Here is a 23,692-nt window from a genome sequence, read left to right as displayed (position 1 = left end):
ATTTACCTAATCAAGTATGGCACCAATCCAAAGCCTCACAATTTTCTGATTTAATTTCTTTTCAATAGACTCTACCCTCCTTCTTTTCATAGTTCCAATCAGACGCCCAGTAAGAGTTTTTTTCCCTAGTTTTTCCTTGTCTTACAATACAGACAAGCATTCCATAATTTTACTTTATATTGTTTCCTCTGTTTCTCTTCCATTTGTCTCCCCGCTGTTTACATCCGTACACTGATGATCTACACAGTTCAAGCCCTGACCGGTCTCTTCGCGCCCTTGCTTGTGTCCACTCCATACCAGGTCTATAAAGCCTGTTTCCAGGTATGTCTGGTTTTTCTATACGGTAGTCCATCCTCACAGAATTAAAACTACTCTAAGTACGCAATGTAGAAGATTAACAATCTTGGATACCATACCCCATGCGCACCAAGTAATAGCCTACTGTAATGAGATTTCATTGTCATATCGCAAGCAGTGTTAAACAACGGTCACGTATGTCACTCATGAGTAAATCTTGGGACTCCGTTCTCTCTATACCACACCCCACTTTGTCTAATCACTTCACTTGCACAACCGGCCAGGATGTTTGCAAAGCGACGTACTACAAGTCACATCAGTCACTTTGTTCTATACAGAATTTTTTTTGCCACCAGACACAGCACCATGCCACTTATGTCACCCTAGCTATGACTTTTTCCCACACACACGTTAAGTCACTTTACCACCTTTTGCGCATGCCTTTGTCCACCATGGTGACACCGAGAGTCACCCGGTCTTTTTAAGAAAAGTATAACCGAAACATGTGGAGTTTCAACAGACTTTGTATTTTTCATATAGCCCTGAAGATTCGCATTTGTTCCTTGCGATGAAACACGTGTTGGCTTTTGTTGAATTGGAACAATAAACAGAAAATGGACACCCCCAATACAGACTATTGACTGACTTACCCGTCGAAATAGACGAACTTTTCATTGAATCACGTATCTACACGACCTGTTTAGATTGATGCACTATATGTCATTTTTGTGTGTTACAATCGTACACGAAAATTGTTACTATATGGTTTTGTGTTTGTGCAGGGGCACTGTTGTTCATATGCATTGCTGACCAGGTTCCTGGTCATCCTGAGTGGTTGTGAGGTATTACCACTCGCCCTATTGCCTACACTATTTTGTACTAGTGCCTGTCATTACTCAGCGGTTTACTAGTTGTGCGCCCAGAACATCTGGTATTTCTAAAAGACCTCAGTAGGTGCTTACAGTCTAAAGCCTATTCCATGTCACCAACCAATTCTTCATAAGTCCTGCCACACCATTCACTTTGTGGATGCTCCTGGGCTGCGCACGCTAGGAATCTCCCCTGCGCAGCCCGTACACATATGCACACGCATGTACACATGTGTAAGCATGTAACCAGCCCAGTGCCCCTTACTCCAGGTGTAGTGCAGCGGCCTAGTCAAGCTAAGGGGACACCAGTAAAATCCACATGCAGTCTCTTTCATTATGAGTTTACTGTGGGTGAGTCCCAATTTATGAGGCTCTCCCACAGTAAAAGCTCAACAAATAGGTGCTCAAAAAGTGAAAAATCCGGGCGGCTCGGAGTATCAGAACCACCTTCTAACAGGGCTGTACTATGTCAGCACTAGAAGACAAGTATATAGATTTTTGACCTCATTTAGAATTTGATGGTAATTGAAATGTTTTTTAATTTCAGGTTCAAACCATAAATATGGAGTAGAATCCATCTCCCTAATTTTATCCACCATAATATCCTTACTGTAGGAGGTGTTTAGCAGGTGAATTCACTTACATCTTTAGCTTTTCTCCAGATATTGGAGGATTATCACTAACCTCCAAACACTAAAGTAGACAAATAGCCTAGTAAATCATCAGTTACTTGAAATCCCTCTCCGTCCCTCCTCGCACAAAGAACCCACAATACGTGGTTTACCTTATGTGGATTAAATCCATTGATGGGAAAGACCTTACTTATACCTATAAAAATACATCTAATTGCTAGGCTGAAACTTGTACAATATGGTCTTGCCACATGCCAGGGTTTTTTTACTCAACAGTAAGATCACAAAATGGGCATTTGTGAAAGATACAGAGAAGACTAGTTTTCATCTCAGGGGAGGATTGCTGTGTCAGCTGGAAAGACTAAGCACTTTGCTTATTTAGTGCAGATTAGTATACCGTAGGTATGAAAGCACCAATCATTGCATGTGGTACAGGAACAGCTAGCAGAAAAAAGAGAGCATATGAAACATTGATAGCACATGACAATAGAAGAGTCCAGGCATGGTGGCAGTAACATTGAGGGATCTGTAGGGGCCATGAGCTCGGTGAGCCAGTACATGCATACAACAGAAGGTGGGAAAGGGCACAACGGTACATCACATCAGTCAGCTCATCTGATTCCAAGGTAAGTAGATATTGTCACTGTGGTTGCCATATATCTTTGGGCTTGGAAGGTTAGAAACTGTCGCTATGCGTAGGTCTGACTTATATTGTCACAATAGATCATGCTTTACAGCCAGGAAGAATCAGTGGGGTGTGTAATGCTGCCCCGGTGAAGTGCCAGACCTTACTGTGTGACTTTTTGATAAATATGCCCTATAGCGTTGACTGATGGTATGCAGCGAGTAGTTGCAAAGTCAGACCATTTTGCAAGCGGTCCCTATCATTTTGCTTTATGCAAACACTTTGAAAAGTAAACTGGAGACACCCTGATGGAAATTAAAATGGCCTACATCTGCACCATGCAAGTAATCCATAAAACACATTTGAATTTGTACTTTTTTTTTAAGTTCAAAAGAATTTTATTTGATAGTAATAAAATGAGAAAATCAGGTGTCAAAACAGAATACAATGGGATACAAATTTAAAGACTTTTAAGCAATAAAAAAGAAATCTGGGTGCAAATTGATAAATGAAGAAGAGATACAGGAAAAATACATGAACATAAAATATGGCAATCATAAAAACGGTGAGAAAATTTGAGAAAATAATACATTGAAGGAGAAATGGAATGCATCGGGCGATTAAGGGGGCTTAGGAACCTCTTGTTGTGGAGGTAGAGGATGAAACAAACGCTTACTGCAAGAGTCCAAATAAAGCGTTACTGGAGTCCATAAGTCCATGCGCTTGACAGCCAAACATGCCGGGAAAACATGAGTGGTATCGAGTCTGTGGTTATGACACACATTAAACCACCATGCTTTGAAAGAAATCTTGGAAAAATCCTTCCAGTTAACTGTTAATTGTTGGAAAGCAGCAGCAAGTAAAAGGTCAACAATTTGGGGTTTCAAGTCAACATCATCCCAGCAAGGGGAAAGGCTACCCATAAAAATATGTGTGTGGGAAAACGGGATAGAAGTGTGGAATATCACATTAATTTGAGCCCAAACCTGCAACCAAAAACTGCGAACGCAAGTACATAAAAATAACATGTGGAGTAAATCAGCTTGTGGAGATGAGCAAGACCAGCATGCGTGAGGAGTATTAGGAAAGCGTTTGTGCAGGTCAGAAGGTGTGAAGAGGAGTCTGTTATAAATAAAAAATAAAGTCTGAGTGAGTGTTGCAGCCCTTGAAGATTTGCGGAGTTTGGTCCAGATTTTGTCCCAGAAGGGAACTGACCAAGAGACAGACAAATCATGCTCCCAGGACTCCTCGATTTTGGATTTAGGTCTTGGAGTCTTGCTGGCATGAAGGTATTTATAAATAGCGGTAGCTCTTGGTGCAGTGCGTAAGAAGAAGTGGAGTGAGGAGGTGAGAGTGGAAGGGGAGAAGAAGGGTTGGGTTGGGTGAGGAGATCGTATTTCAGTAAAACCGTGTCTTTAAGGGATTGATATTGACGCGCAGAGGAGGCGGGCAAGTCATAAAGGATGCGAAGTTCATGAAAGGATAAGAAAGAGGAGTTAGAAAAAAGTTGGGAAATCCACTGCAGACCTCGAGTATGCCAAGATTTCCAGAAAAAGGGTCTGTCCCGGATGAGTAGGGAAGTGTTATGCCATATGGGGGAGGATAGGAAATCAGCAATAGTGGTGGGGGGTGAATGAGAGGAAGAGAGGAGTATTTTTGTGGTAAACTTATGAATCGGAGTAGAAACAGATGTGGGTTTGCGAGAGAAGGAAAGGTATTCGGAAAAAGAGAAGGGAGATAGAAGCAGGCGTTCGAGCTTGGCCCATAATGGACATGGGGTATCAGAATCCTGGAGCCAAAAAGAGGCTTGTCTCAATTGGAACGCCTTGTGATAGGCTGGGAAATCAGGGAAGTTAACCCCACCCTCTGATTTAGGGCGAATTAAGCGTGCCAAGGACATTCGTGGTTTCTTTTTGTTCCAGAGAAAGGAGACTATAATGGAGTTAATCTGTTTAAAGAATTTGGATGGGATGGGGACCGGAATATTAGAGAGCGTGTATAAGACAATGGGAGATAGGATCATTTTTATAGTGTCTAGGCGGCCCCACCAGGAGAGGTAAAGAGGATGCCATTTGGACGTGAGATCTGTCAACTTTTGAATACATTTGGACATGCACAGGGAAACGGTATCCGGGATGGTGGGGGCAACATGCATTCCGAGGTACTTGATGTGGGAAGGTTTCCATGTGAAGTTGGAGGCGGCAAAATCTGGTTTAAATGTAAATTTGGTTAAAGGGAGGATCTCGCATTTATCATTATTAAGTTTATAACCAGAGATTTGGGAGTAAGCATGACCTTCGGTAAGAAAAGCAGGAATGGAGAGAGAGGGGTTGGAGACAAATAACAGAATGTCATCCGCATAGGCCGCTAATTTGATGTGGGAATCTGATAATTGGTAACCCTGAATGGAGGGGTTTTGACGAAGCTTGGAGAGGAAAGGTTCCAAAGCCAAGTTAAAAAGAAAGGGGGATAGGGGACATCCTTGACGAACGCCTCTTTTTAAATCAAAAAATGAAGAAATTTGACCATTGGCGCAAACCGCTGCGCGTGGGTTAGAGTAAAGCAGTGAAATTAAGGAGGTGAAAAGAGGACCAAAACCGAACCATTGGAGGGTATGAAACAAGTAAGTCCACTCAACCCTATCGAACGCTTTTTCAGCGTCCAAAGCAATGGCCGCAAGAGGATGAGGTAAGGGGCGGGATTTGGAGAGAATGTCAAATAGGAGTCTGGTGTTGTCAGTGATAAATCGGCCTTTGACAAAGCCGGACTGTTCTTCACCCAATAAGTCTGGGAGGAGAAGGTCGAGTCGTACTGCAAGAGATTTTGCAAAAATTTTGTAATCGATATTGACCAGGGAAATCGGCCTGTAATTTTTGCAATATTGAGGATCCTTCCCCTCCTTGGGTATGAGGCAGATATGGGCGTCTGAGAAGGAACCCGAGGAAGAACCCAAGGAGAGGAAAGTGCCGATAAGAGAGTGGAGCCTGGGTATAAGAAGCTTTGAAAAGTGGAGAAAAAATTCAACTGTGAAGCCGTCAGGCCCAGGAGCTTTGTCTTTTTGGAGTGTTTGAAGTGCTTTAAGTAATTCTTGTTGGGATATATCGTGTTCTAAGTGAGAAAGGTCAAGTGGAAAGTGTGATGGTTTTTGTATAGTGGAAAAAAATGCGTCCAGTGAGTGGGAAGATGGGTGAGTTTCAGAAGAATATAAGGTCTCATAAAAAGTGGAGAATGTAGTGAGAATGTCTGCGTCTGTGTGTTTAAGGTTCAAGTCAGTATCGTAGATAGATTCAATGTTTAGTTTGTTGTGTTTCACTTTCAGATAATTAGCCAGGATTTTGCCAGCTTTGTTTTTGCCCCCATAAAACTTGGCACTAGACTTCAATAAATACAATGATGCATCATCTGTAGATTTTTTGTTAAATTTCATCTTAGCGTTGATAAGGGCGGTTAGGGTTTGCTGTGAGCGGGAGGTGAAATAAGAATGCTCCAATTTCTTAATATCTAGAAGGATGGTTCTAGTAGCTTCTCGAGCAGCTCTACGTTTTTTAGCAACAAAGCCAATGATAAAGTCCCTCGCTGCCGCTTTAAAAGCATCCCAAATAGTATGCTTGGGAACAGGAGAGTTATCATTTAGGGCAAAGAATTCATGGGAGAAGGAGGTGAAAGCGGTAGTAAATTTGGGGTCCAGGAGAAGAGAATTGTTGAAACGCCAGCGTCGAGGGCCTGTTAATTTGGGCAAAAGGTCCAATTGAACTAATGTAGGGGCATGGTCAGAAAGTAAGATTGGACCTATTTCTGCGTGAGAGAGAGTCTGGGCAATGTTGTGGGTAACAAAAATATAATCGATTCGAGATTGGGAATGATGACATGGGGAGTAGAAGGTAAATTCTTGGAGACTTGGATTACAGAGACGCCAAGCATCAGTGAGTTTATGTTGGGAAATGGTTTGGGAGAAGAGTTTGTGAGGTTTATTAGGAGTGAAATGTGCTTTGGAGTGTCTGTCTAAAAAGGGATCTAAGGGCTGATTGCAGTCTCCCGCTAAAATGAAATTATCATCAATGAATCTGGTGACGTGCTGGGAAAATGAGTGCCAAAAAGTGGGATCGCCAGTGGTAGGGGCATAAACATTTAGAAGAGAAATTGGAACATTCTTAATAGAGAGTTTAACGTAAGTCCATCGGCCTTCAGTATCCGATTCTTGAGCAATCATAGAAGGAGAGAGAGCTTTGTGACATAAAATAGCAACTCCATTGCGTTTGCCATCCCCAGGAGAAAAATAAACATCACCCACCCAGCTTCTTTTCAACTTAACAGATTCTTCAGCTGACAAATGGGTTTCTTGCAAAAAAGCAATGTCCACATTTAAACGCGAAAGATGAGACAAAATTCGTTGTCGTTTGATAGGCGAGTTGATACCCTTAACATTCCAGGTGACTATTTTAAGAGACATTTCATATCAAGAAAGAGGGAAGAAAAAGAAGAAAAGCAGAAGAAGGTAAGAAAAGTCGGAAGGGACCCAGATGAGTAAGAAAAGCATAAAAAGCCAAGAAGAATAAGGGAGTCGGTGAAAATCAGCACAGTATAATAAAGAATGAAAGGATGAGTAAGAAATAAAAAGAGTGAAGGAAAGGAATGTAGAAGCGAGTTGTGTAGTGACAAGGATAAGGTAGTCCAAGAAGTAGTTAGAATGATAGGCGGAGGGCAGTAAGAGAAGAGTATTCGAAAACCAAGAGAGATAGACACCTGTGAAACATAAAAAATCGGAGAACATAGAAGTGAAAAAGATACAAGGAGGGAGGCGAGGAACAGGGAAGATAGGGAAAACATACTTACGGAGGGTAAAGATGGGAGGGTTGAACGCCAGGGGAGGGGTACGCGAGAAGATGAATGAGGGGGGAGCACCATGCAGAGGAGGCAAGCGTCCAGTGCAAACGAACCAACAGGTCGGGGGAATGACGCCATATATATCATAAAACCTGCAAGGAAAAAGGAGAAAAAACAATAATGAATGAGACAAAGGAGAGAAGGGGAGAATACAACAATAAAGAGTGACAAAAAGGTACGTAAGTATACGGCGATGAACTGTATTAACTAACGAACAAGGATAAAGGAAAGCAATGTGAGAGGAAGAGCAAGAGAACATTAGAACAAAAGCTGCCGAAAAACGTGGCAGAGACAAACAAGAATACATTCAACAAGGCACGACAAGCATGCAGAATGAATGAAACTTCAATGCTTCATCACGCCGGAATCATGGCGGAAAGGCTGACGAGGAGCTGGAGAAGTCCATGCCGGAGGCTTGAGTTGCATTCAAAAAGCTCCGTAGGCGAATAGGATCTTCATATGTCGTAGTTTTGTTGTTGTAGGTTACTCTGAAGAGGCAGGGATGGAAAAGACCGTATCTGGCTCCAATGGCACGAAGTTCTGGTCGCATGTCCAAAAAGGCCTTGCGGCGAGTGGCTGTAGCTTTTGCGTAATCCTGCGCAAAGAAAAGATTGGAACCAGACCATTGTAAGCGAGATGAGGCACGAGCTGCTGAAATAACTTTGAGGAGGTCAGTATATTCTAAGAAGTACATGATGACACCCCTTGGTCGTGAAGAAGGAGAGGAAGTAGAAGGAAGGCGACCCAACCGGTGTGCACGCTGGATGTTAAGCGTGGTGTCCTCAGGTAAATGGAGAAGTTTGGGTAGAAACGATTTGAAGAAGGCGATGGGGTCATTCCCCTCAGAATTTTCCGCCAGGCCGTAAAGGCGGAGATTGTTGCGCCTATTACGATTCTCCAACTCCTCAACCTGCTTTTGAAGAGACGAAACTTGAGATTGCATGTGTGTTACTGTGGAGGATGACTCTTGTAAAGCGGTTAAGGAATGTTCTACTGTGGTTACTCTGGCATCCATCTGAGACCAATTGTCAGTTAGAACCTGCAATTTAGAATTAGTTTCCTCCATGAAGGGTCTGAGGGCTCGAATTTCTTCCAATAACAGCTCCATGGAAACAGCCGATGTGGACCCCGTTGGCGATGGAGGATCCTGTTTGAGGCGTTTTGACGTGACCTTCCCTGGAGGTTGGATGGGCCGCTCCGTGTTGGACTGCGACACTTGAGTGAGAAACTCCTGGGAGGCCTCGAGGTGCGCCAACGCTGAGAAGACTTTAGAGTTTTTAATGAAGCCACGTCGTGGAGGCTTGGGGGTACGAGAGAGTGCCTTTTTTTCCATAAGGATGAAGAGCAATATTATCCAGTACAAGACCAGAGGCAATGAAGAAGACGCTTAAAGGCTTCAAAATGAAAAACTGCGTAGGATGCAGGTATGCCCTGAGGTGAGGAGAGTAGGTGAAGCAGCGACCAATTCTTTAATTGAAGGGTTAAGAGAATGATGCCGAGAGCTGAGAGCCACCCTGGTGATGAGATATAAAGAGATGGCACTTTGTGGAACAAAGGAAGTCCGTCAAGGAGAAAACATCATGAGTGCAAGGGGAGCAATTGAAGGAAAGCGAAGAAAAACCTTGCTCAAAGTTGCCTCAAATAGTAAATACTGTTAGAAGTACGGGCAGGAGACAAAGCAGCGCATATGGGCATAAAATGAACGTTGTCTGAATGCACCTGCAGAATATTTGAGGAGATAGAAGTCCATGCACTCAAAATGGCCGCCCATGCAACACAGAAGCGAGTTAAACGCAGTAAAGTTCGTTAATAGGCAGCATATGGCATACGTTTGTAGTGAGGAAGTGCAGGAAATACCTCATTTGGAAGATATATCCTTGTGCAGGGCTCCGTGGCAGAGTCGCAATGTTCAGAAGCGTGGGCGCCGCAGTCCGCGCTGAGAGGAAGGAAAAAAAAAAAAATGGCGGGCGCGACTTTTACTCAGCCGCGTCCGCCGCAAAAACACCAAAAACGGGCATTCCGGCGCTCGAAAGGGTTCCCAAACGGCAGCTCTCCGTCCGCTTCAGTTTCCAGTCATGGGGAAGCCGTCTTGCAAGTGCAGGTAAGATGTCAAAAGTGGCGAAAACCCCAAGCGACCGGGAGCGCTCACATCTGCGCTTCCGACCTCGCCGGGCGCCAAGCCACGCCCCCCTGAATTTGTACTTTTAATCGACTTTTATTGTGAGATAATCTTTTCAATGTATACATGAATAATTTTGCTGCAGATACAATCTTCTCTAGAACAACAGATACATTTTTGGTCCTTGAAGAAAGTTCAGTGCAGTACGCTAAATCAGTCATTGAGGATAGAAACTCAGGGACGGACAAGACAAGGAACTAATGGATCGTTGATAAATATATGTTTGCTGGCCTTCTTCAGGGTAGGTCTTTCCAATGCCTTAGTTTATGTGTTCTGCTAATGTGTTAAACATTTGGAAATATATTTCTGTTTAGCAAAAAACACAAGGGAAGTCATAAATGACCTCACTTAATATCTTTCCCATCATGCGAAATGTATGTAAACTTAAAAAGTTCACAGATCCTAAACCAAAGGCATTTTATGATACTCCTGTCAGACGGCTCAGAAGGAATATCAGATGGCAATAACCAGATTCTTAACTTTGTGTGGACATAGAGGTATTTGCAAAAATGGAAAGTTTCGACAGAAGGGAAATGTATTTGTCATGCCTTTTATAAAATTTGGGAGTTTTCCAAAATTGGAGTTTTCAAAAACTAGAAGAATTGGGCAAAAATGTAAAATATTAAAGTCTAAAATCCAGTTTATACTGCAAATAGTGCAGATGCCTTACAAAACAAAATGGGGAAGCAGAATCCATGGTAGTTGCAGAAATTTCAGTGCAGAATGTTTAACCAAATTCTTCCCATTCTGTTGGTCGGCATAAATGCCAGTCTACACCTACTCAGAATATTAAACATGAATATGTTAATGCTATTTATCAACAAAAGACATAATTTGCATTTTAGATGCAAGAAATAATTCACTGCCAGCTAATTGGATGTAATGGGTTTTTAAACTTCGGTATCCAAAAAACAAAATCTGCAATATTATCGCATCCTTCTATTTCTGTATGGTATCAATCCCTTCAGCCTCCTTAGGATTTCCTCAGAAGATGCATAATCTACATCAATAACTTTGATTCTGTTCGGATTAGAAACACAATCTTCTTCCAAATATCCAAGACCCACGCCAGCCATTGGAGGTATCCATGCAGTATCGTACTGGCTATGCCAGGTTTTTTGAAGGGGATGCCCCTTCCTGTCTATTCTTGTAACTTTTCCGACATTGACCCTTACTCTCAAGACCACATTCTGCCCCCTCAAGCTCGAGGGATAACTCTTTGCTTTCTCAAACTGTCTGCTTACATACACCCCCTTCCCCAATGTGCCATCACTTGATCTTTTGAATCCATCTCTGATGATTGATTCAGCAGCCTCCACGGAGGTCCCATGGAACATCACGTAGAGCTTCCCGTCAGAGGGCACCACAGCACTTTGCAGGGTGACATCCACGTAGCCGTCTGAGTTTTCCTCTGCCCAGTAGTCTTCCACTGCATTCGGTAAGTAACTCATTGTGCTCACTGTGAAAGATGATCATAAAGAGATAAACTGTTAGGACAATCTGCAAACTCCAGAGGGAACTTTCCATCAGAAATGTGCACAAATGACAAAAAACCATGAGTGACTGAAAAATTGGAATTAGAAAAAAGTCAGATATCTGCCCCTGTAAAGTTACTTGTATATTTGGAGCAAATTGAGGATTTTTAAATGAGTACAAATACAATTCTTCTCAACCACAGTTAGGTGTGTATATTTTTCCATATGCAAAATTGTAACTGGGCTCATTATAATACGTATGAAAATGGAACACAAATGTACATTTGCCCGATGACTGTTTTTGCTTTGTTTGCTTCTTCATGGGGTGCGGGGAGTAATATTCCCTGTAGAGAAGTCTTTTCCCTACACACCCATTCATTTTGAGAGTTTCTTTTCTTATTGGCATCTTAAACACACATTTATTCTGTCCTTTAACAGGAGTACATTTGCAATCTGTTTCAGGGTAGAAAATTATCTGCATTTTTTTGTGAAGATTGTCAAACCTACAAAACAACTTATTGTAAGTGAACACATCCAGAAATGTCCACAAACCCTCCTACAGAAGTGGATCCGTTGAAAAGGAAGTAAAATGTTCAGTTTAGTGACTGGTAAGGCTTGGGAGGAAGGGTGGAGATGTCATCTGTTTTAGGATGAATGAGAAAGCTATGCATGAAGATGTGAGGCGGTGGTTTTTATCCTCATCACAGGAATTTAAAAGCTAGTTGGATAGAGTACTCAAAATTGGCTCTTACTCTCACAGTCTGTGCTATCGAGGAACAGGCATTGGCAGGGCTGGTAATAATCAACATACACTGGCAAAGCCAATAGGTCTGTGTTTAATGTACTAATGCATGCAATGTAAGCACAGGAAGGCCACACACATTTTGCAAATGAGAGTCAGTTGAACTTAACTAAACTGCGCTTTTGTTTCTATGTGAAATAAAAATTACATGGCAAGGGATCCCTCATATATTCCTTACTTCAACAAATAATTCACCATCTTGTGGTAAGGCACTAATGATGGAGCAAGGATTCACGAAAACTGAACTTGCTCTGAATCAATTCCTCATTAATAAGTACTAATCTCTAGATGTAGACAAGAAGTGAAAATTATCATGCACATGACATTCACATATGGGGAAGAGAGCTGTTTGCTTGCTTAAATAACAAAGAATAATTTGCAGCGCGATCAAATCCCGCTTTAAACCAAAAATGCTTCTGCGCGTGTGCGCAAACCAGAACCTACGTAAATAACCATGTGATTAACTCGTTTGAGAGGGAAACTGTCACGCATGCGCAATAATTACTAACCTTAGGTCCTGAGGCACTGCGTGCCTAGCATATGCTTGCCTGAACTTAAAAGAAGATGTTGCTGCTAATGCTTTTGTTTAAAGAAAGAGAATTTAACATGGGATAGAGTAGGAGTGGGTGGTGAACAGTGATAATCACATATTCGAGAAATTAACATCTGTTTATTTTTTTTTTAAATATATTTTTATTGCAGACAGTAGAAAAGTTACATGTTCCACATTCTACATTTCCAAACTTGGCGGCTGTACCGCACTCCTCTCCCAGGATCTCATCACACAGCATGTATGCCCACATCCCGGAGGCTGGGCGGCGATAACTATGAGGAATGGAAAATCCTATAGCAGTATATAATCGCAGCCGTCCAGTAGGAAAATCATGAGTCCGCTTTTCTTTTTCTGAACAACCCCTACCAAAGAAGCCCAAATCCCCTCCCCCCCAACATCCCCACCCCTTGAGCAACCACATGATACGATTATGAGCAACTGGGAAAATTAACATCTGTTTATGATTCTTTTATTAATAGTGTACATTTGGGTCGGTATACCTTGACCATGAAAGAAAATGGTGCTGGAAGATAGACTGTATTGCGCATGTCCGGAAAGAGACGGAATGTGACCTAGTGCCCGGAAACTTGAACAAGTGCCAAAGAGCAAGGACAGAGTATGAGAATGTGTGATATTTGTCAACGGAGCTTGAATAAAATGGTATTTCATTAGTTACGAAATGTGTATGGGAAAGAAAGACATTGATGAGCTAAAAGGGAAGGGTTTACCAAACAAAAGAGTCTTAATAAATTGGCTGTGTCAGCATAGTATGATGTGAACTCCTCTGGTCTCAACCAATCATATTTTATATTTACCGAGATTTGCAACTTTTGAGGGTGGGACATGAAGAAGTAAGAGTATAACTAGAGTGACTTAAGTTGAAAGGGTGTGACGTCGATGCTGAGTGAGGTGTGGGCGAGAGCTGCTTCTGCAAAGAAGAACAGACTGGGAAGATTCATTCCTGAAAGACAGCCTGATTAGATTGAAGATTGTGGAAGAATATTGAGGAGGGAAAGAGAGAGTACGAGAGGGTTGAGCTCTGGTGCGTCGGGGTTCTAGAGAAGTTTTAGTAAGTATTATCCTATCCTGATCTGGTCCTAGAGTCTTTGTCTCCTTATTTTTAATCAGGAGACCTCCTCCAGTCCTTTGGCAAGAGGATTGGGTTTCCCGTTTCACCAGTTGGTAATTATTATTCTGTCTTATATTTGCATATGCTTTGCAAATGTGTGCGTTATTATGCCTTTTGTCTCTTTATCTATCCACTTCTTATGCATTGAATTGTTGAATGTGTCTGTGAATCGAATGTATTTGATAGATCAAAATTTTCTCTACCATGAAAGCCGATGGAACTTGCACTGTGAATCGGTACAAATGAGCGTTCATTTTGACAGAGTTATTAGATAAAATGTAATGAATATTATCTAGAGTCTGTGATTATTTTATTGCAAATTGTAATTTATCATTATTTAATTTGTTAATATCACCATCAACTACCATCAACTACTCGAAGGTTGATCTGTGAAGATTAGTTAGGAATTGACTAATCCAGATCAAAGTGAATATAAAACTTGACCCCCAGCAGGACAGCCAGGAAACTTGAATGTGTATATGGGCCCAATTTGAATTTATTGTTGACTCTGAAGTGTTAATCCATGGAGCCACACTTATCATATAGACATTTTAAGTAATAATACAAAGAGAAAAACCCTTGAGGAAAGATATCAATCTATTACAGGGACTATCAAGTCACACAATGATCCAATATGGAGGTTAAAAGGTCATCTTTATTTGAAAATGTTCTTCATATTCCTTAAATGGTTATACCCAAGCATGATTTAACCCTTTGATGTATTCAACGCGTTTCATTCATTAAACACTTTTTCAAGTCTTATTATTTTTTGCTTAGCTGTGTTGCAGGCACAGCGGAGGGAGGATCCTGGACTTGGTGTTTGCAACTAACTGCTTTTGAAAGGAGAACATTATGTGCCAGTAATATTGCATGAATGTTACTTTTTTTCCTGTTAACAAAGCAAAACAATGAACAAATAGGCCCTGAAGAAGTTCTTAATGAAGGAAATGCGTCAGACACAACAAAGGGTTAAATCATGTTTGGATAGAACGATTTAAGAAACATGGAAATTGTGAAAGAAATATGACCTTTTAACCTCCATATTGGATAATTGTGTAACTTCATAGTTCATGTAATAGGTTTATAGTTTTACCTAAGGGTTTTTAGGTTTCGACCTGGCGATCTGCGCAAGCAGTTCGCGCAGGTGAAATCTTTTGTTTACCATATTGGCTATCGGAACGTCCCCCACCTCCCATTAGCTAGCTCCATAAATGGAGGCTAGCCATTGGGAGCCGGATCTGTCCGTCAAGGCCGGACCAGATTCGGGGGCGTTCCCGCGATTTTTTCCCTCTCCGCCTCTGCGATGTCGTCATCGCGGCGGTGGGCGGAGTTTCGTTTTTTTTCCTTCTGTGTTTGTTTTGGTCATTCAATGCGAGGAAGCCCAGGTGAGTGCTTGTTTTTTAGTGGTGGAGCACGTGAATTCAGTGTAAGTGTACGTTGGTTAAAAATACATGATGAAGACACAGGCCACGATCTGGCTGTTCATCAAGTGCATGGGCGCTAAAAGTAGTTTTTGCCCCTTTATTTGTAGTGAGGACTCCGCAGTGGTTTGTCTGATGTGAAATTGCTCGGCTGATCCCCTTTGTTGCAGCATGCATAACTTCATTCTTTCAGTTCGACTTAACAGTCCGTTTTAATAATGTCCTTAAAACTGCGGGTGTCCAGTACCCAAACGGCCTAAATAGACTCGTATGGGCTAAGCATCTCGTGCCCCTCGTGAGACACTTGTAAAACTGCTCATAAGATTTGCAACAGGGAGTTTTTTCATGGTTTGGCATTTTTCGTAATGCATTACAGTTGAATTTATATAGCGCTTCATATCCTAACCGCACTGCAAAGCGCTGAAGAGCATCAGAGGCCATAAAGTACGTGCTGCAAAGGTGATTAACAGCAAATGGGTAGGGAGTGCAGAGTGGATAGGGAGTGCAGAGTGGATAGGGAGTGCAGGGTGGATAGGGAGTGCAGGGTGGATAGGGAGTGCAGGGTGGATAGGGAGTGCAGAGTGGATAGGGAGTGAAGAGTGGATAGGGAGTGGAGAGTGCATAGGGAGTGGAGAGTGCATAGGGAGTGGAGAGTGCATAGGGAGTGGAGAGTGCATAGGGAGTGGAGAGTGCATAGGGAGTGGAGAGTGCATAGGGAGTGCATAGAGAGTGCATAGGGAGTGCAGAGTGCATGGAGAGTGCATAGGGAGTGCAGAGTGCATAGAGAGTGCATAGGGAGTGCAGAGTGCATGGAGAGTGCAGAGTGGAGAGTGCATAGGGAGTGGAGAGTGCATAGGGAGTGGAGAGTGCATAGGGAGTGGAGAGTGCATAGGGAGTGGAGAATGCATAGGGAGTGGAGAGTGCAGAGTGCATAGGGAGTGGAGAGTGCATAGGCAGTGGAGAGTGCAGAGTGCATAGGGAGTGGAGAGTGCATAGGGAGTGGAGAGTGCAGAGTGCATAGGGAGTGGAGAGTGCATAGGGAGTGGAGAGTGCAGAGTGCATAGGGAGTGGAGAGTGCAGAGTGCATAGGGAGTGGAGAGTGCAGAGTGCATAGGGAGTGGAGAGTGCATAGGGAGTGGAGAGTGCATAGGGAGTGGAGCGTGCATAGGGAGTGGAGAGTGCATAGGGACTGCAGAGTGGAGAGTGCATAGGGAGTGGAGAGTGGAGAGTGCATAGGGAGTGGAGAGTGCAGAGTGCATAGGGAGTGGAGAGTGCATAGGGAGTGGAGAGTGCAGAGTGCATAGGGAGTGGAGAGTGGATAGGGAGTGAAGAGTGGAGAGTGCATAGGGAGTGGAGAGTGCATAGGGAGTGGAGAGTGCATAGGGACTGCAGAGTGGAGAGTGCATAGGGAGTGGAGAGTGGAGAGTGCATAGGGAGTGGAGAGTGCATAGGGAGTGGAGAGTGCAGAGTGCATAGGGAGTGGAGAGTGCAGAGTGCATAGGGAGTGAAGAGTGCATAGGGAGTGAAGAGTGCATAGGGAGTGAAGAGTGCATAGGGAGTGAAGAGTGCATAGGGAGTGAAGAGTGCATAGGGAGTGCAGAGTGCATAGGGAGTGGAGAGTGCAGAGTGCATAGGGAGTGGAGAGTGCAGAGTGCATAGGGAGTGGAGAGTGCAGAGTGCATAGGGAGTGGAGAGTGCATAGGGAGTGAAGAGTGCATAGGGAGTGAAGAGTGCATAGGGAGTGAAGAGTGCATAGGGAGTGAAGAGTGCATAGGGAGTGAAGAGTGCATAGGGAGTGCAGAGTGCATAGGGAGTGGAGAGTGCAGAGTGCATAGGGAGTGGAGAGTGCAGAGTGCATAGGGAGTGGAGAGTGCAGAGTGCATAGGGAGTGGAGAGTGCATAGGGAGTGGAGAGTGCATAGGGAGTGGAGAGTGCATAGGGAGTGGAGAGTGCATAGGGAGTGGAGAGTGCATAGGGAGTGGAGAGTGCAGAGTGCATAGGGAGTGGAGAGTGCATAGGGAGTGGAGAGTGCATAGGGAGTGGAGAGTGCATAGGGAGTGGAGAGTGCAGAGTGCATAGGGAGTGGAGAGTGCATAGGGAGTGGAGAGTGCATAGGGAGTGGAGAGTGCAGAGTGCATAGTGAGTGGAGAGTGCATAGGGAGTGGAGAGTGCAGAGTGCATAGGGAGTGGAGAGTGCAGAGTGCATAGGGAGTGGAGAGTGGAGGGTGCATAGGGAGTGGAGAGTGCATAGGGAGTGGAGAGTGCATAGGGAGTGGAGAGTGCATAGGGAGTGGAGAGTGCATAGGGAGTGGAGAGTGGAGAGTGCATAGGGAGTGGAGAGTGCATAGGGAGTGGAGAGTGAATAGGGAGTGGAGAGTGGAGAGTGCATAGGGAGTGGAGAGTGCATAGGGAGTGGAGAGTGCATAGGGAGTGGAGAGTGCATAGGGAGTGGAGAGTGCATAGGGAGCGGAGAGTGCATAAGGAGTGGAGAGTGCAGAGTGCATAGGGAGTGAAGAGTGCAGAGTGCATAGGGAGTGAAGAGTGCATAGGGAGTGAAGAGTGCATAGGGAGTGAAGAGTGCATAGGGAGTGAAGAGTGCATAGGGAGTGAAGAGTGCATAGGGAGTGGAGAGTGCATAGGGAGTGGAGAGTGCATAGGGAGTGGAGAGTGCATGGGGAGTGGAGAGTGCATAGGGAGTGCATAGGGAGTGGAGAGTGCATAGGGAGTGGAGAGTGCATAGGGAGTGGAGAGTGCATAGGGAGTGGGGAGTGCATAGGGAGTGGGGAGTGCATAGGGAGTGGGGAGTGCATAGTGAGTGGGGAGTGCATAGGGAGTGGAGAGTGCATAGGGAGTGGAGAGTGCAGAGTGCATAGGGAGTGGAGAGTGCATAGGGAGTGGAGAGTGCAGAGTGCATAGGGAGTGGAGAGTGGAGAGTGGAGAGTGCATAGGGAGTGGAGAGTGCATAGGGAGTGGAGAGTGCATAGGGAGTGGAGAGTGCATAGGGAGTGGAGAGTGCAGAGTGCATAGGGAGTGGAGAGTGCATAGGGAGTGGAGAGTGCATAGGGAGTGGAGAGTGCATAGGGAGTGGAGAGTGCATAGGGAGTGGAGAGTGCAGAGTGCATAGGGAGTGGAGAGTGCATAGGGAGTGGAGAGTGCAGAGTGAATAGGGAGTGGAGAGTGCAGAGTGCATAGGGAGTGGAGAGTGGAGAGTGCATAGGGAGTGGAGAGTGCATAGGGAGTGGAGAGTGCATAGGGAGTGGAGAGTGGAGAGTGCATAGGGAGTGGAGAGTGCATAGGGAGTGGAGAGTGCATAGGGAGTGGAGAGTGCATAGGGAGTGGAGAGTGCATAGGGAGTGGAGAGTGCAGAGTGCATAGGGAGTGAAGAGTGCAGAGTGCATAGGGAGTGAAGAGTGCAGAGTGCATAGGGAGTGAAGAGTGCATAGGGAGTGAAGAGTGCATAGGGAGTGAAGAGTGCATAGGGAGTGAAGAGTGCATAGGGAGTGAAGAGTGCATAGAGAGTGAAGAGTGCATAGGGAGTGCAGAGTGCATAGGGAGTGGAGAGTGCATAGGGAGTGGGAGTGCATAGGGAGTGGAGAGTGCATAGGGAGTGGAGAGTGCATAGGGAGTGGAGAGTGCATGGGGAGTGGAGAGTGCATAGGGAGTGCATAGGGAGTGGAGAGTGCATAGGGAGTGGAGAGTGCATAGGGAGTGGGGAGTGCAAAGGGAGTGGGGAGTGCATAGGGAGTGGGGAGTGCATAGGGAGTGGAGAGTGCATAGGGAGTGGAGAGTGCAGAGTGCATAGGGAGTGGAGAGTGCAGAGTGCATAGGGAGTAGAGAGTGCAGAGTGCATAGGGAGTGGAGAGTGGAGAGTGCATAGGGAGTGGAGAGTGCATAGGGAGTGGAGAGTGCATAGGGAGTGGAGAGTGCATAGGGAGTGGAGAGTGCAGAGTGCATAGGGACTGGAAAGTGCATAGGGAGTGGAGAGTGCATAGGGAGTGGAGAGTGCTTAGGGAGTGGAGAGTGCATAGGGAGTGGAGAGTGCATAGGGAGTGGAGAGTGCATAGGGAGTGGAGAGTGCATAGGGAGTGGAGAGTGCATAGGGAGTGGATAGTGCAGAGTGCATAGGGAGTGGAGAGTGCATAGGGAGTGGAGAGTGCAGAGTGCATAGGGAGTGGAGAGTGCAGAGTGCATAGGGAGTGGAGAGTGGAGAGTGCATAGGGAGTGGAGAGTGCATAGGGAGTGGAGAGTGCATAGGGAGTGGAGAGTGCATAGGGAGTGGAGAGTGCAGAGTGCATAGGGAGTGGAGAGTGCATAGGGAGTGGAGAGTGCATAGGGAGTGGAGAGTGCATAGGGAGTGGAGAGTGCATAGGGAGTGGAGAGTGCATAGGGAGTGGAGAGTGGAGAGTGGAGAGTGCATAGGGAGTGGAGAGTGCATAGGGAGTGGAGAGTGCATAGGGAGTGGAGAGTGCATAGGGAGTGGAGAGTGCAGAGTGCATAGGGAGTGGAGAGTGCATAGGGAGTGGAGAGTGCATAGGGAGTGGAGAGTGCATAGGGAGTGGAGAGTGCATAGGGAGTGGAGAGTGCAGAGTGCATAGGGAGTGGAGAGTGCATAGGGAGTGGAGAGTGCAGAGTGAATAGGGAGTGGAGAGTGCAGAGTGCATAGGGAGTGGAGAGTGGAGAGTGCATAGGGAGTGGAGAGTGCATAGGGAGTGGAGAGTGCATAGGGAGTGGAGAGTGGAGAGTGCATAGGGAGTGGAGAGTGCATAGGGAGTGGAGAGTGCATAGGGAGTGGAGAGTGCATAGGGAGTGGAGAGTGCATAGGGAGTGGAGAGTGCAGAGTGCATAGGGAGTGAAGAGTGCAGAGTGCATAGGGAATGAAGAGTGCAGAGTGCATAGGGAGTGAAGAGTGCATAGGGAGTGAAGAGTGCATAGGGAGTGAAGAGTGCATAGGGAGTGAAGAGTGCATAGGGAGTGAAGAGTGCATAGAGAGTGAAGAGTGCATAGGGAGTGCAGAGTGCATAGGGAGTGGAGAGTGCATAGGGAGTGGGAGTGCATAGGGAGTGGAGAGTGCATAGGGAGTGGAGAGTGCATAGGGAGTGGAGAGTGCATGGGGAGTGGAGAGTGCATAGGGAGTGCATAGGGAGTGGAGAGTGCATAGGGAGTGGAGAGTGCATAGGGAGTGGGGAGTGCAAAGGGAGTGGGGAGTGCATAGGGAGTGGGGAGTGCATAGGGAGTGGAGAGTGCATAGGGAGTGGAGAGTGCAGAGTGCATAGGGAGTGGAGAGTGCAGAGTGCATAGGGAGTAGAGAGTGCAGAGTGCATAGGGAGTGGAGAGTGGAGAGTGCATAGGGAGTGGAGAGTGCATAGGGAGTGGAGAGTGCATAGGGAGTGGAGAGTGCATAGGGAGTGGAGAGTGCAGAGTGCATAGGGACTGGAAAGTGCATAGGGAGTGGAGAGTGCATAGGGAGTGGAGAGTGCTTAGGGAGTGGAGAGTGCATAGGGAGTGGAGAGTGCATAGGGAGTGGAGAGTGCATAGGGAGTGGAGAGTGCATAGGGAGTGGAGAGTGCATAGGGAGTGGATAGTGCAGAGTGCATAGGGAGTGGAGAGTGCATAGGGAGTGGAGAGTGCAGAGTGCATAGGGAGTGGAGAGTGCAGAGTGCATAGGGAGTGGAGAGTGGAGAGTGCATAGGGAGTGGAGAGTGCATAGGGAGTGGAGAGTGCATAGGGAGTGGAGAGTGCATAGGGAGTGGAGAGTGCAGAGTGCATAGGGAGTGGAGAGTGCATAGGGAGTGGAGAGTGCATAGGGAGTGGAGAGTGCATAGGGAGTGGAGAGTGCATAGGGAGTGGAGAGTGCATAGGGAGTGGAGAGTGCAGAGTGCATAGGGAGTGGAGAGTGCAGAGTGCATAGGGAGTGGAGAGTGCAGAGTGCATAGGGAGTGGAGAGTGCAGAGTGCATAGGGAGTGGAGAGTGGAGAGTGCATAGGGAGTGGAGAGTGCAGAGTGCATAGGGAGTGGAGAGTGCATAGGGAGTGGAGAGTGCATAGGGAGTGGAGAGTGTATAGGGAGTGGAGAGTGCATAGGGAGTGGAGAGTGCAGAGTGCATAGGGAGTGGAGAGTGCAGAGTGCATAGGGAGTGGAGAGTGCAGAGTGCATAGGGAGTGGAGAGTGCATAGGGAGTGGAGAGTGCATAGGGAGTGGAGAGTGCATAGGGAGTGGAGAGTGCATAGGGAGTGGAGAGTGCAGAGTGCATAGGGAGTGAAGAGTGCAGAGTGCATAGGGAGTGAAGAGTGCATAGGGAGTGAAGAGTGCATAGGGAGTGAAGAGTGCATAGGGAGTGAAGAGTGCATAGGGAGTGAAGAGTGCATAGGGAGTGAAGAGTGCATAGGGAGTGAAGAGTGCATAGGGAGTGGAGAGTGCATAGGGAGTGGAGAGTGCATAGGGAGTGGAGAGTGCATAGGGAGTGGAGAGTGCATAGGGAGTGGAGAGTGCATAGGGAGTGGAGAGTGCATAGGGAGTGGAGAGTGCATGGGGAGTGGAGAGTGCATAGAGAGTGCATAGGGAGTGCATAGGGAGTGGAGAGTGCATAGGGAGTGGAGAGTGCATAGGGAGTGGGGAGTGCATAGGGAGTGGGGAGTGCATAGGGAGTGGGGAGTGCATAGGGAGTGGAGAGTGCATAGGGAGTGGAGAGTGCAGAGTGCATAGGGAGTGGAGAGTGCAGAGTGCATAGGGAGTGGAGAGTGCATAGGGAGTGGAGAGTGCATAGGGAGTGGAGTGTGCATGGGGAGTGGAGAGTGCATAGGGAGTGCATAGGGAGTGGAGAGTGCATAGGGAGTGGAGAGTGGAGAGTGCATAGGGAGTGGAGAGTGCATAGGGAGTGCAGAGTGCATAGGGAGTGCAGAGTGGAGAGTGCATAGGGAGTGGAGAGTGGAGAGTGCATAGGGAGTGAAGAGTGCAGAGTGCATAGGGAGTGAAGAGTGCATAGGGAGTGAAGAGTGCATAGGGAGTGAAGAGTGCATAGGGAGTGAAGAGTGCATAGGGAGTGAAGAGTGCATAGGGAGTGAAGAGTGCATAGGGAGTGGAGAGTGCATAGTGAGTGGAGAGTGCAGAGTGCATAGGGAGTGAAGAGTGCAGAGTGCATAGGGAGTGAAGAGTGCATAGGGAGTGAAGAGTGCGTAGGGAGTGAAGAGTGCATAGGGAGTGAAGAGTGCATAGGGAGTGAAGAGTGCATAGGGAGTGAAGAGTGCATAGGGAGTGGAGAGTGCATAGGGAGTGGAGAGTGCATAGGGAGTGGAGAGTGCATAGGGAGTGGAGAGTGCATGGGGAGTGGAGAGTGCATAGGGAGTGCATAGGGAGTGGAGAGTGCATAGGGAGTGGAGAGTGCATAGGGAGTGGGGAGTGCATAGGGAGTGGGGAGTGCATAGTGAGTGGGGAGTGCATAGGGAGTGGAGAGTGCATAGGGAGTGGAGAGTGCAGAGTGCATAGGGAGGGGAGAGTGCAGAGTGCATAGGGAGTGGAGAGTGCAGAGTGCATAGGGAGTGGAGAGTGGAGAGTGGAGAGTGCATAGGGAGTGGAGAGTGCATAGGGAGTGGAGAGTGCATAGGGAGTGGAGAGTGCATAGGGAGTGGAGAGTGCAGAGTGCATAGGGAGTGGAGAGTGCATAGGGAGTGGAGAGTGCATAGGGAGTGGAGAGTGCATAGGGAGTGGAGAGTGCATAGGGAGTCGAGAGTGCAGAGTGCATAGGGAGTGGAGAGTGCATAGGGAGTGGAGAGTGCAGAGTGCATAGGGAGTGGAGAGTGCAGAGTGCATAGGGAGTGGAGAGTGGAGAGTGCATAGGGAGTGGAGAGTGCATAGGGAGTGGAGAGTGCATAGGGAGTGGAGAGTGGAGAGTGCATAGGGAGTGGAGAGTGCATAGGGAGTGGAGAGTGCATAGGGAGTGGAGAGTGCATAGGGAGTGGAGAGTGCATAGGGAGTGGAGAGTGCATAGGGAGTGGAGAGTGCAGAATGCATAGGGAGTGAAGAGTGCAGAGTGCATAGGGAGTGAAGAGTGCAGAGTGCATAGGGAGTGAAGAGTGCATAGGGAGTGAAGAGTGCATAGGGAGTGAAGAGTGCATAGGGAGTGAAGAGTGCATAGGGAGTGAAGAGTGCATAGAGAGTGAAGAGTGCATAGGGAGTGCAGAGTGCATAGGGAGTGGAGAGTGCATAGGGAGTGGGAGTGCATAGGGAGTGGAGAGTGCATAGGGAGTGGAGAGTGCATAGGGAGTGGAGAGTGCATGGGGAGTGGAGAGTGCATAGGGAGTGCATAGGGAGTGGAGAGTGCATAGGGAGTGGAGAGTGCATAGGGAGTGGGGAGTGCATAGGGAGTGGGGAGTGCATAGGGAGTGGAGAGTGCATAGGGAGTGGAGAGTGCATAGGGAGTGGAGAGTGCATAGGGAGTGGAGAGTGCATAGGGAGTGGAGAGTGCATAGGGAGTGGAGAGTGCATAGGGAGTGGAGAGTGCAGAGGGAGTGGAGAGTGCAGAGTGCATAGGGAGTGGAGAGTGGAGAGTGGAGAGTGCATAGGGAGTGGAGAGTGCATAGGGAGTGGAGAGTGCATAGGGAGTGGAGAGTGCATAGGGAGTGGAGAGTGCAGAGTGCATAGGGAGTGGAGAGTGCATAGGGAGTGGAGAGTGCATAGGGAGTGGAGAGTGCAGAGTGCATAGGGAGTTGAGAGTGCATAGGGAGTGGAGAGTGCAGAGTGCATAGGGAGTGGAGAGTGCAGAGTGCATAGGGAGTGGAGAGTGGAGAGTGCATAGGGAGTGGAGAGTGCATAGGGAGTGGAGAGTGCATA

General features: G+C 46.5%; 2 long non-coding RNA genes across 2 annotated transcripts in view; both read right to left on the bottom strand.

Moving 5' to 3' along the window:
- The window catches only part of LOC144823375 (uncharacterized), a 48,660-nt gene extending 41,296 nt beyond the window's left edge, over nt 1-7,364 (bottom strand). Inside the window, exon 1 of the long non-coding RNA XR_013608779.1 lies at nt 7,257-7,364. This is a non-coding gene — a long non-coding RNA (uncharacterized LOC144823375). The remainder of the gene's footprint in view (nt 1-7,256) is intronic.
- Nucleotides 7,365-9,502: 2,138 nt separating this feature from the next.
- LOC144823369 (uncharacterized) overlaps nt 9,503-23,692 on the bottom strand; it is a 73,426-nt gene continuing 59,236 nt past the window's right edge. Inside the window, exon 2 of the long non-coding RNA XR_013608772.1 lies at nt 9,503-11,005. This is a non-coding gene — a long non-coding RNA (uncharacterized LOC144823369). The remainder of the gene's footprint in view (nt 11,006-23,692) is intronic.

This window comes from Lissotriton helveticus, chromosome 3_1 (assembly GCF_964261635.1).
Source record: "Lissotriton helveticus chromosome 3_1, aLisHel1.1, whole genome shotgun sequence".
Lineage (NCBI taxonomy): Eukaryota > Metazoa > Chordata > Amphibia > Caudata > Salamandridae > Lissotriton > Lissotriton helveticus.
The sequence above is the reverse complement of the archived record's forward strand: the minus strand, read 5'-3'. Positions and strand labels throughout refer to the sequence as shown.